At 38.0% G+C, this 12,493-nt stretch overlaps 1 protein-coding gene and 1 pseudogene across 2 annotated transcripts in view; one reads left to right on the forward strand and one right to left on the reverse strand.

Annotated features, from left to right (window-relative positions):
• NALCN (sodium leak channel, non-selective) overlaps nt 1–12,493 on the reverse strand; it is a 502,757-nt gene that overhangs the window by 321,321 nt on the left and 168,943 nt on the right. The gene's annotated exons all lie outside the window — the stretch shown is intronic.
• On the forward strand, nt 1,262–2,619 carry LOC118845978 (annotated as a pseudogene).

Below are 12,493 nucleotides of genomic sequence, written 5' to 3' on the forward strand. Positions count from 1 at the left end.
CGTGGTTATCACAAAACGGTTCATTTCTCACTACTAGTACAGGCTGCCTTTGGAGGCATGTGAATTAAAAAACAAAGCTAGTAAGGAATATCTCTACTTTAATTGGACATGAGTCTACAATAAATAATAAAATACTTAGAATTGATGCTGCCTGTACGTATATTCGTGAACATGTTGTGAAAAATGTCTATGAACCAGCTCAAAGCAGGAAACAGCCATCTTGATTAGTAATATGAAACCAAATGAAACATTTAAAATCAAATTACAAAGGACAATATCCCCTTCCTGAAAAATAAACCTGTCACCAGCAGCAATATTTTCTCTTCCTTGCAAGAGGATCTCTTTACACTAAAATATCTTTCACAGCTAATCAACTCAAGTACATCCCCTAGATAACTTTTTGTCTTAAAAACAATAAATCCATGTTGTGAATTAAAGAGGTAAAAATATTCAGTCTTAGAAGTGCCATTAAGCAATAGAAAGAGACATCTACATCCGTTCTGTAGTGAGAGATAGGCTAGACTGAGACCCATAAGACTTGAGTTCCAGTCTCATCAGAGCCCTGTATGGTCTTCAGCAGGTCATTTGACTTCCCCTAGACTCAGTTTCTTCCCCTTAGAAATTAAAGTTCTACACCAGTGGTATCATACTCAAACCAGGCTGCATGTTGACTAAAAAAAAAAATTAACACTGTTGCACTGAATTTTTACTTATTTTGTTAAACATTTCCCAATTACATTTTAACCTGGTTTACTCACACTGGGGAGTTCTGCAGGCTGCAAATTTGACACCTCTGGACTCTAGCATATGGCTGTTTCCAACTCTGAGATTCTGTGACTCCATTTACCATCTTATTTTGCAGTACATGGAACTGGCTGAAAAGGCTTTTCTTTTTTTCTCATATTCTGCAAAATGTGCTCTTTCTTTTGACCTGAGGTTGACTAACTAAACACTAGTACAAACTTAACTCTGCTGGTGAATTCAGGTGAATTCACATCAATACAACAATGATGTTACTGGCTCTTTGTTGCTAGAGCTAAGACTACAGAATAGGAAAGGTTTAGCCCAAGTTATAGGAAGCAATTGCAAACACTTTTACTGGGACATAATGGCTGCTCTGGGATGGTCCCTCCTCCCACTCTCAGGGCAGTTGCTCAGAGGCCTCCTCATGCAAGGGGTGCTGTGGTGAGGAAGAGGCACTTCCTGGGCAGTGCCTCTTCTAGCTCTCTTTACCTTCAGCTGACCTGCAGAGGAGTTCTCTATGCCAGGGTCTGCTCGCCCCCTCACCAACAAAGGCTCTGTTCTCCATCTCTCCACCCACCATGGCAGCGTTGCTGCACTCTTGCTCTCCAGAGTCCACTCTTTCCACTTGGGCCTCAGCACCAGGGACAGCTCCTGGTGGATCTCTGGAGAGATGGGCCCTCCCTATCCTATCTTGGGTGTTACAGAAGCATGGAAGTGGGACCCTAATAGAAAGACAATGAGTCTGGGAGTTGGGGCCAACCAAGATGATCATGGTTCATTGTTCTTCTAAGTATTCATAAGACAGAGTCTCAAATTGCAGGGATAAACATGGACAAAGAGTACCTGCCCATCACGGGAATGGCTGAATTTTGTAAGGCATCAACAGAGCTATCCCTGAGCTAAAATAAGGAGATGCTGAAAAGCAGCCAATATGTCACTATGCAGACCATTTCTGGACCTGGAGCGTTGAGAGTGGGAGCCAGTCTTCTGCAACTGTTCTTCAAATTCAGCTGGGATGTCTATCTTCCTACGCCATCTTGGGGAAATCACATCCCCATCTTCGGGAATGCTGGCATGGAACTGAATGGCTACCGCTACTATGACCCTAAGACTTATGGTTTTGACTTCACAGGAGCCATGGAAGGTACTTTGGAAAACCCAGAGCAGATTGTCATCCTCCTGCACACCTGTGCTCACAACCTCAGGGGAGTCGATCCTTGTCCCAGGCAGTAGAAAGAAATAGCATCCCTGGTGAAGCAAAGGAAACTCTGCTTTTTTTTTAACATGGCATACCAAGGCCGTTCAGGTAGAGAGAGCAACAAGGATGCTTAGACTGTTTGCCACTTCATCAATCAGGTCATTAATGTCTCTCTCTGTCAGTCATATGTCAGTATTAGCCTGTATCATGAATATGTGGGAGCCCTCCCTATCGTTTATAAAGATGCTAATCAAGCCAAAAGGTGAAAATCCTGATTTGTCCTATGTATTCCAACTCCCCTCTCTGGGAGGGGAAGCCGGAATTGCCTCCATGATCTTGAATAGTCCTGATTTGAGCAGCCAGTAGTTGCAAGAGGTAAAAGACATGGTAGATCATATCGTTAGCATGCAGACCTAGCTGGTTTCCAATCTCACGAAAGAGGACTCCTCCCACAACTGGTAGCATATCACTAACCAGATTGGCATGTTTTGTTTCACAGACCTGAAACTTGAGTAGGTGGAATGGCTGACCAAAGAATTCTTCACCTATATGACAAAAATGGCCACTTTTCAAAGCAGGGCAGTATAGGGTACCTTGCTTATGCCATTCACCAAATAACTCTCCTTATCAAGATGGAGCAGAGACAACCTTCCCACCTTCAGACTCTGCTCTCTTAAATTCAGAGATGATTGGGTTGGCAATGATAGGTGATGAGAGTTTCTTTCAATCACAGTGCTGTTGAAAAGTATCTGAGAAAAAGATTTGTGAGTAGGGTAAAGGCAGCTGAAACTAGTGGAAACTAGTTTATGAATCTAACGCAAACTCCCCAACTCTATCCTCCACATTTTCCAAAGCATTTTGCATTTACAGTAACTCAATCAAAAGTGCTGCCCTAAAACCAGAATTCTTCCTCTCCCCTTCCCCCAGTCTTAGATCTCCTGGCATCACAATGTTGTTCAAGAGTTTTAAAGTAACAAATATTTAGCCCATGTAACAGAAATCTCTGTGGTGCTAAAAGCTTCCACAGAAAGAGGCACCTTGGCTTGCAGGGCTTGTTTTTTGAAAATCATGGGTGCTGTTACTGTGCAACAAGGAGAGTGAAGCCTTTTTCTTGCCTTTTTCTTGGCTTCAAGAAAAAAAACAAAAAAAGAGAAGGTGGCCCTTTCCTATTGGACACCTAAAACCTTTTTTAACTTTCTGCTCCTCCCCTATTTTTATATCTGTTCTTCTCCTGTGACACCAAAATCCAAATCTGCCCCAGTTTCTCTCCCTCTCTCTGCTTGAATTAACCTTTAGACCCTCACTATCAGGATGCATATACTTTGAGAATTAAGTAAAATGTAATTTAAGAAATCACCATGTTCACTCCTCACCATTCTCAGCAAAAGGAGAAGTCAGTAAAACGACTGCACTTTAATATCAACATCCTTGTCGAGTTTTTAATCATTCCCTTTTCCTCCACCACCCAGACAGACCTCTTCAATGTAGTTGTGCAATAAGTAATCTATTGGTCTTTGAAACTTTTTCAATTCTCCTTCTTCTAATTAGTTGGTACAAAATGCCTTGTCAAAAAAGAAACTCTTTGCCATGTACTCTACATATGCCATATACTTGTCACCCAAGCTTATCAATGACTTGAAAAATACCACACTCAAAACACTAGAAATAAAGGGGGTTGGGGAACAACTTCCTTCCACATTTTTAAAGAAAAATTTCTGAGACCAGAATTAAATAGGAAGAGAAGGGTGGACTGGATTATATTTGAGAAACTGTATAGCATTTTTGTTACCCACAAACTTCTCAAAATGAGAGTTTACTTCTTAAATATCAATATTCTTCTAGTGGTGCTGCCTGGCCATAAGTATACACATAGCCAGGCAAACAGATGGCACAGTAGTAAGAGTCCAGCATTCAGGAATACATGGGTTCAAGTTCAGCCTCAGACTCTTACTGGCTTTGTGAACCCTGGATGAGTCATTTAACCTGTGTAAGGCTCAGTTTCCTTATTTATAAACTAGGGATAATAACATCTACCTCACAGGCTTATTGTAAGGATTAAATGAGTTAACATATGTAAAATACTTTGCAAACCTCAAGGCATTGTATAAATGTTTGCTATCATCATCATCATTAATCAGTCAATAAACATTGAGTAAGCACCTACTATGTGCCAGGCACTGTGCTGAGTGCTGGGGATAAAAAAAGTGAAGAGATCATCTCTGGTCCAAAGGAGTTCATAGGAATGGAGACAACATGCAAACAATTATGTACAAACTACATATATGCAAGCTACATACATGATAAACTTTAAATCAACAAAACAAGGGCATTAGAAAGAAAGAGGATTGAGAAAGGATTCCTACAAAAGGTAGGATTTTATCTGGGCCTTTAAAAATCCAGAGAAATCAGGAGACTGAAATAAGTAGACAATTTCAGGCATGGCGGACAGCCACGATCTAGAGTCCAGAGATGGAGTATCCTCTTTGAGGAATAGCCAGGAGGCTAGTTCCAGTGGATCACAGAGTATATGGAGTACATGTATTGTGAATGTAAGATGTATTGTTATTATTTATTATTTTATTATTATTTTTATTTAGGTCAGGGAAACATCATCTATGAATAACAGAAGTTGCTGATCACCCAAAGGGCAGTGGAAAGGCGCACAGTGGTTGGATTGGTCAGGATATAATCAGAAGGAAGTGTGCCTGGAAAAGGAAGGTGATAGTCATGCATAGAGAGGGAAAGGTAATCAGTGAACAATTTATATGATTCATTAGTATTAATGTACTAGCAAGAAAATTAGAAAAAGACCCTAGTACATTGTTTCAATATCTATGGAGCCCTTATAGCTAGACCTGGATGAAAGTCACACAAAAAGTTGGGAATTGGTTACCCTCTTTGCTATTTGAGGGAATACTTATATTATGGATATCAGGATACAGTAAAGTATTAAATTATAAACACAATTAAGAGTTAGATCCCACTTTGGACACTATTTGTGTGATCTTGGCCTAGTTACTTAACTTCCCTAAGCCTCATCTATAAAATTCTGCATTTTATACATAAGTTTCCTCATCTATAAAAAATGACGAGGTTGGATTCAAACTCAGTAGTTCTTTCTAGCTCTTTTTTTCTCCAATCTGAGTACAAGCTCCTTAAAAGCTGGACTTGTCTTGATTTTTCATTTGTATTCCTAGCACTCAGCAGAGGGCTTGGCACATAGTAAACACTTAATAAATGTTTTTTCACCATTTGTTCCTGGAATTTTCTTCTCTCTGGACTTTAGGCTCCCTAGGGTTCACATGCAAAGTCATGGCCAACCAGCCAAATGAAGGATCGTGCAACAGATTTTGTAATCTATATGATTAAAAGCCATTCCACTAGCACTTGTGGCATGATGCCCTAGCATATTAAGCAAACATACCAAAATCAGCTGAGGCAGTAACAAATCATGATCATGTTTGTGTAGACCTAATGAAGCAAAATGAAGGTACATATCAAATGGGATATTTATGAAAGTACTTAGCCCAGAACCTGGAACATAGTAGGCACTATATAAATGTTTATTCCCTTCAGCTTCCCCTTTCCCATATCAGGCCATGAGTTACACACACACACACACACACACACACACACACACACACACATACTCTCACACACTCACACTCACACATTTATCCCTCTATATTCTTAGGGGTTAGGGACACAGGACCCCTGCAAAGGTAAAAAAAAAAAACTTTGAATAAATGTAGGGCCCAGTCTAAACCTTTATTTTTTTTAATAATTCTGATCATATTTATTTAACACATAAAATAAGTAAAACAACAAACTGCATCCATAAAAAGTTGTAGTTTCCACATGACAGAGACTAGTGTTTCACACACTATTCAAGGTCTCCACAGCTAGCAGTATAGCTAGACCAACTGCTCCATGGACTTTCTTCTCTTACCAAAAGCCTAAGATAACAAAGATCATGGCTGGAGAAAATCAAGTGACTGAGTGTGGAGAGAGAGAGACAAAGAGGAAGTGTTCCCAAAGAGAACATATAACCTGCAGTTTTTTAGGGCACTGAAACTTTTAACAAAATTTAACTTTATAAAAAATTTGTGTGTGTATATTTGTGGTAGGAGATGATAAAATAGATTAATTAATAATAAGCAGTACTTATGCATTTATGACATACTAATTTTTTCAGTTTTATTTACATATGCATGTTGTCTGCATTTTCCTCAGTATGCTGCAGATCTCCAAAAATTCCCATTTAATTATCAATGGCCAGCACAAGAATAAACAAAACGGTGAATGTGTAACCAAGAACATCGAGGGATGACTATATACATACATGGGTGTGTGTGTACATACATACATACATACATACATATATACCCACACACACACAGAGCTACACATATGTACATGAAGAAAGGCTGCAAAAAGTGTTATTCAAAAGTCTGCCAGGTAAACACAAAACAAACACAAATTATAAGTGGCATTAAGTAAAGGAATTTAATATGTTTTCTTCCTAAAGACAGTCTTAAGCTATAAGTATCTTAATCTATTTAAGAGAAGAGAGAAAATGAATATCTGGTTTTTTGGTATGTGCCAGTTAACTCCAATGGAAATCCCAAAACTGCTGAAAAAGAATGAATCTGAAGAAAAACTTTATTATTTACACATGTACTTGCCTCAGACTAAACTTCTACTTTACTATGAAAATGTTTCAAGAATGCCAGGAATGCTTTACTAACTTTCATTGAAAATGACTTTTAAATGGCAAAACAATGCAGGTCATGACTAAGTTGAAGCATTTGAAAGAATACCTAGAGAGTTTCTGTTTGTCTTTGTTTATTGGTAATTTATTGCTCAGGATGTCCCAGCTTTAAAATTCTGTTTTCTAAGGTTAGAGAAGGAATATCTTCTGAACTTAATTATAATCCTTTATTTCCCATAAGCTGCCTTATCAAATTTGTTCCACCATGCCTTCTTCACCATTTCCATGTATTTATTTGTGCAGGCAACATTCCTGTTATAATCATTTTAATGGGAGATAGTAATCACTGGGGGCTTTTTCCAACCTTTTTTCTTGCAGACTCTCCTTTTATCATCCATTCATTTTCCTTCCTTCCCATGTTTGACATGTCACACTTTCTCCCTGTTTTACCCCACTCCTCCCCACTCTCATATATCCTTATCAATAATCAGCTAACCAGTTGGGACAATACTAATTTTCTATTATTTACGGCATAACACTTTATTTTCTTATTTTTCTTTAAATGCTTAAGAGAAAATGAGAAAAAAATTAAAGCATTATCCCTGGCAATAGTATAATGAAAGAGAGTGTGACATAGATAATATAGAGCAGCCTCAGAGTTGGGAAGGTCTCGATTTATTCCCTTCAAATCTTGGCTTTGTGAATCCTGGCAAGTCAGATAATCTCTTTGTGCCACAGACAATATTCTAAAACTATATTTATGATGCAGAGCCATTGGAAATGTAAAGAAGGTGTTTCTTCACCCAGAATGATGACCAATTGATATGTATCTTATACACACATATATGATACGTATATGTACATATACATATACATGTGTGTATATATATACACACAAACACATACACATAAATGTATGCCTGTGTGTATTGTAAACATATAAATATAATATACTTGTAAAATGAAATTATTTTAGAAAAGCCTAGATTTGATTTTTAACTAAGCAATAATCTTTGATCATATTGTCTTTAGTAAATTTTTTTCCTATGTCCCACTTATATATCCTATTTCTGTCCATATTCTTCCATGAACTCCTAAAGCTATTAAACAGGCATTTCCAGATGAAATAGTCTTTAAATAAAACATATCTAATTTCTTCCATGGGTGTGATCATAAATGCTGATCTGTATAGCCCAGAAAGAATCCATTTAATGATCTTTGTAGCTTTCTAGCTTAAAGAAAACTACAATTTGTATTAAAACCTAACATTTTCCAAATGTCTTTTGAAAGGTGATTGGTTAATTGAAAGAGATTGTATATTCTATTTTGGAGAAGGGAAGGGGAGCTTCCTCAATTAAAAGAGATGAGATTACTAGTTGACAAATGAAGAGGAAGGCAGTTTCATGTGGTGTAAATGTGTTTCCAAATGGACCCATAACACTGAAGCTTGAAATCTGGAGTTGTGAGTTAACTCTCATAGAGGGTTATTGATGTAGTGGGGTATTGATACTCTTAGGTGAGAGGTATAAAGCTCCTACAATGTATGGGTTGTGACTATAGCCTACTGAACTAAAAAGGCTTCTTTTGTTGCATTACACATACAAACATATGCACACATGTATATTGTAAAAAATGGATTTATGTGTACATGCATATATACACACATATTCATATTTTTATTTGCTTTATGTCTACATTTCCCAAACTATTTGCTTAACAATTCTTTAAAAACTGCAAACCTTGCTATCTCATGAAAATACATTTGTTGAGTCTTTATGAACAGAGGGCTTATGAAACTCAAACACATTTGCAAAATCCACTATAATAGATTATAAATTATTCAGATTGAAAAAAAATCATCACCTCATGGCCAATTTTCTAGAGATGATTCTTTTCAAAATATTCTAGGTGGGCCCTCAGAACAAATAGAGTCAGTACACTGCCAAGTCTAAACTTGACAGCTCTCCAACAGGGTAGAACCTACCCAAAGTTATGTTCTGGGAAAGCAGGCTGACATGGTGAACAACTGAAATAAGGACCTATGGTCAGTTTAATTTATTTATGGCTATAAGTTAAGGAAAAGCAAAGTGATGTATATTTTGCATATTTTCTAGCTGTTCTCTCACTGTAGAAATTAGACATCATTTTTTAGTAGTGAAAAACTTTTTTGCCTCTCTCCATTCTTGCCTTTCCCTCCACTCCATGCCCTACCTCTCACACATCATGCCTGTTCTGTGGTTTATCCTTTGTTTTTTTGAAGAGGACCACTGATATCATAAGGTGACGTCTTAATTTGTGCCTGAATTGGATTTAAGTGAGGCAGAGTTGCACAAAGTCATCAGCCTCACTCTATCTTCCTGGGTTCAGTGGCAAGACAAAAGACAGGATGACTGGCAATGGCCCAGATGCAGTGGATGACCTTAGTGTCTTCAAAGTCTGATCAAGGTGTAAGTGCTCCACAGTGCCTTCATGGCCATTGGAACAAATTACTCTCCTCCACCCGGTTTGCCAGAAGAAGACTTCATATACTTGAAGTACACATCCTCCTAACTTACTAACAGGTTTGAGGCCTTTCACTTACTTCCATCTGGTTTAGCCTATCTAAAGAATGGTTTTCCTGGAATGAAGCCACCATCCATTCCTCTACCAATGTTAGGACCAAGATCTGATTCTCTGATTAAAGATGACCTTGCCTACCTAATCACAAGTTGGCCAATGCAGCTAGCTAGCTAAAGTACATAGAAATGATCATAACGTCACACCTTAATTAAAGATTAAAAATAAGTTAGGCTGGGAACCAAGATGGCAGAATAAGAAGTAAGTTGCTCTCAGTCTCCCTCATTGACCTCTAGAAACATAGAAAATATTGCCCCAGGAAATACCCTGGAACAGCTGAGCCAGCAGAAAGATGGGGTGCAGCAGTCTTTTCTTTAACATTTTATTTTACCAGAATGCAAAAACAAAATAGAGAAAAGAAACAAAAAACATATCATAAACTTAAATATTGAAACTTAAATATAAAGTAAGAAAGAAAAAAAAGTATGTCATGTTCATAGCAGAACATAGGAGAGGATTAAAAATATTTAACAATAAATTTTAATTTCAAGAAAGCCTGTATGATAAATAATGCACCTTGTGTTGAGAATTGTCCATCTTTTCTTTGCTTCCTTGTGTTTTCTTTTGTTCTTTGCTGCGCACTTTTTAACTTTGTTCTTTTTTTCCCTCTCCCCACACTCCCAGAAGGCTACAGTATAGTTTAGATATTTCTTGATATATACACACACATGCAGATATATACATACACTTATACATATATACATGCGTATATAGACATATATTTCCCATACATAATCTGCTCCTGATTTTTGTTTTTATGTTTTGTACATATCTTTTGTTTCCTATCCTTCCTGCCTCCTGTACTTTCCTTCTACTCCTTACATCGCCTTCCTATTACTTGCCTACCCACCTCCTCCACCAACCACCCTACCTCCTATTACTTGCCTTACCCCCTCTAAGGATCCCTTCCCTATCCCCCATTCCCATTAATCTAAACTCCCTTTACCTATTCCCTCATTCTCCCCTCTAAAAATCCCTCCATTGTCCGAATCCCTCCCTTGTCCTCTCACCACTCACTATAACCCTTTTTTATTTATTTATTTATTTATTTATTTTATTCCTTCTAAATTTAGAAGACTCTTATACTCTCCCAAATATTTATGTATTGTTCCCTCTTAAACCCATTCCTGATGAAAGTAGATTACCAGAACTATCAGCCCTCCTGCCCCATCTAAATCCTGTGTATCCTTTCTTCTCCTTGCACCTCTTTTGTATAAAATAGTTACTGTTTTTAGTTGTTTCTAAATGGTTTTACTTTTTAAATTCATATCATGGTCAGGTTTATCCCCCTCTTTCTTATGACCTCGGCAATTATTAATAAGAATGTTAAATATACATTTTACATTATATAAAAGGTAAGCAGTCTGTTCTTATGAATCACTTATAGTCAGTCTTTGGTGTGTACCTTATGTTTCTCTTGGTTTTCGTATGTTGAATCTTCTATTAAGTTGAGGATTTTTTTTAACAAAGTCTTGAAAGTCTGAGGGTTTGTCAAATGTCCATTTTTTTTCATTCAAGACAATACTGAAACTTGGAGGGTATTTTCAGCTGGAGCCCCAGGTCTTTTGCTTTTCGATATATTGTGTTCCAAAACCTGTAGTCCTTTAATGTCTCTGCTGCTAGGTCTTGTGTAATTCCATTTGTGGCACCATCATATTTAAATTGTTTTAATCTTGATGCTTTTAATATTTTATCCTTGAGCTGGGGGTTCTGGAATTTGACTATGATATTCCTATGAGTTTTTCTCATAGGATCTCTTTTAAGTGGTGTGTGATGGATTTTTTTCTATTTCTACTTCCCTGCCTTGTTCTAATGCTTCAGGACAATTTTCTTTAATTGTTTCTTGTATTATTGTATCAAATTTATTCTTTTTGATCATGACTTTCAGTTACTCCAATTATTTTTATATTTTCTCTTCTTGATTTATTCTCCAAATCTGTTGTTTTTCTTACAAGATGTTTTACTTTCTCTTCTATTTTTTTTTATTATTCATGTTTTGTTTAATTATTTCTTGATCTCTTATAATTTCACTGGCTTCACTTTGCCCAATCCTAATTTTCAAGGTGTCATGTTCCTCCTTGAGATTCTGCATCTCCTTTTCTAATTGGTTGATTTTCCTTTCATAACCTTCTTGTTTTCTAAAAAATTGTTTTTTAGTTTTTCCTCCATCTCTGTCATTTGCTTTTTGAAGTCTTTTTTAAGATCTTCTATAAAATCTTTTAGAACAAGTGACCATCTGATGTTACTCTTTGGGGGTTTCTTTACTTCACTATCCTCCTCTGAAGATGAACCCTGGTTATCTCTATTCCCGTAATAGGCTTCTGTGGTTGGATTCTTTCTCCTTTGCCTGTGCATTTTTTTTTTTTAATAATAACTTGATTTTTGTAATCACCTCTAGCCCTGTGGTATGGGAACTGGTGCCTCTTGCCCCAGATCTTTAGTTCTCTCCTCTAGCCTGGAACCAAAGCCAAAAGTCCAACCTTCTGTAAGTGCCCACAGCCAGAGGCTTTCTATCCCACAGCTTCGGCACTCGCTGGGCATGTTCTAGTTCCTTCTCACCCCCACCACTCCTCACAACACAGCTGAGTCTGGCATTCATTGTCAGCAGAGGTTCCCCCAGTCTTCCTGAGCTCAAATGCACAACTCCCATAACTATGCTGGGGTGAAAAGTTCCAGCGGCTGGGCCGAGGCAGCCTCTCAGACCAACTAACCCTGGGTCTTGCTGCTAGTTGTTTTAAGTGGCTTCAGGCTTGTTGTGAAAACGGAACCTGGTCTGGAGGTGTTTACTCATCATAAACCTAGTCCTTGGGTTTTTCTTCAGATTTTCTCAAACTGTCAAAGGAAACCCCCGATTGTGCCCCTATTTTTCTTAGTCTCCACCCACACCTTGTTTGCCCTAAGGTGCTATTTTAACTCTTTTGTGGGGGAAAATCTTGAGAGCTTGAAATTTTCTGACCTACTCTGCCATCTTCCCAGAATCCTCTCTCACAGCAGTCTTTTAATCTGGGAAGCTTCAGGGATTAACGGGAAATGTCCCTCTTACTCTGATGGAAGGAGAGCAGTACAGAACAGGAAGCATCCCAGCAAGCCAGCAGCAAGCTCCACCTTGGCAAACCAGTGGGAGATCTTGAGAATCAGAGTGCTGGAGCAGGTACCACCCCCCCCCCAAACCCGAGAGTGCTTTGGTACAGGCAGGGGAACCAGTAAACTCTAGCAGCCTAACC

This window comes from Trichosurus vulpecula, chromosome 4 (genome assembly GCF_011100635.1).
Source record: "Trichosurus vulpecula isolate mTriVul1 chromosome 4, mTriVul1.pri, whole genome shotgun sequence".
NCBI classification, from domain to species: domain Eukaryota; kingdom Metazoa; phylum Chordata; class Mammalia; order Diprotodontia; family Phalangeridae; genus Trichosurus; species Trichosurus vulpecula.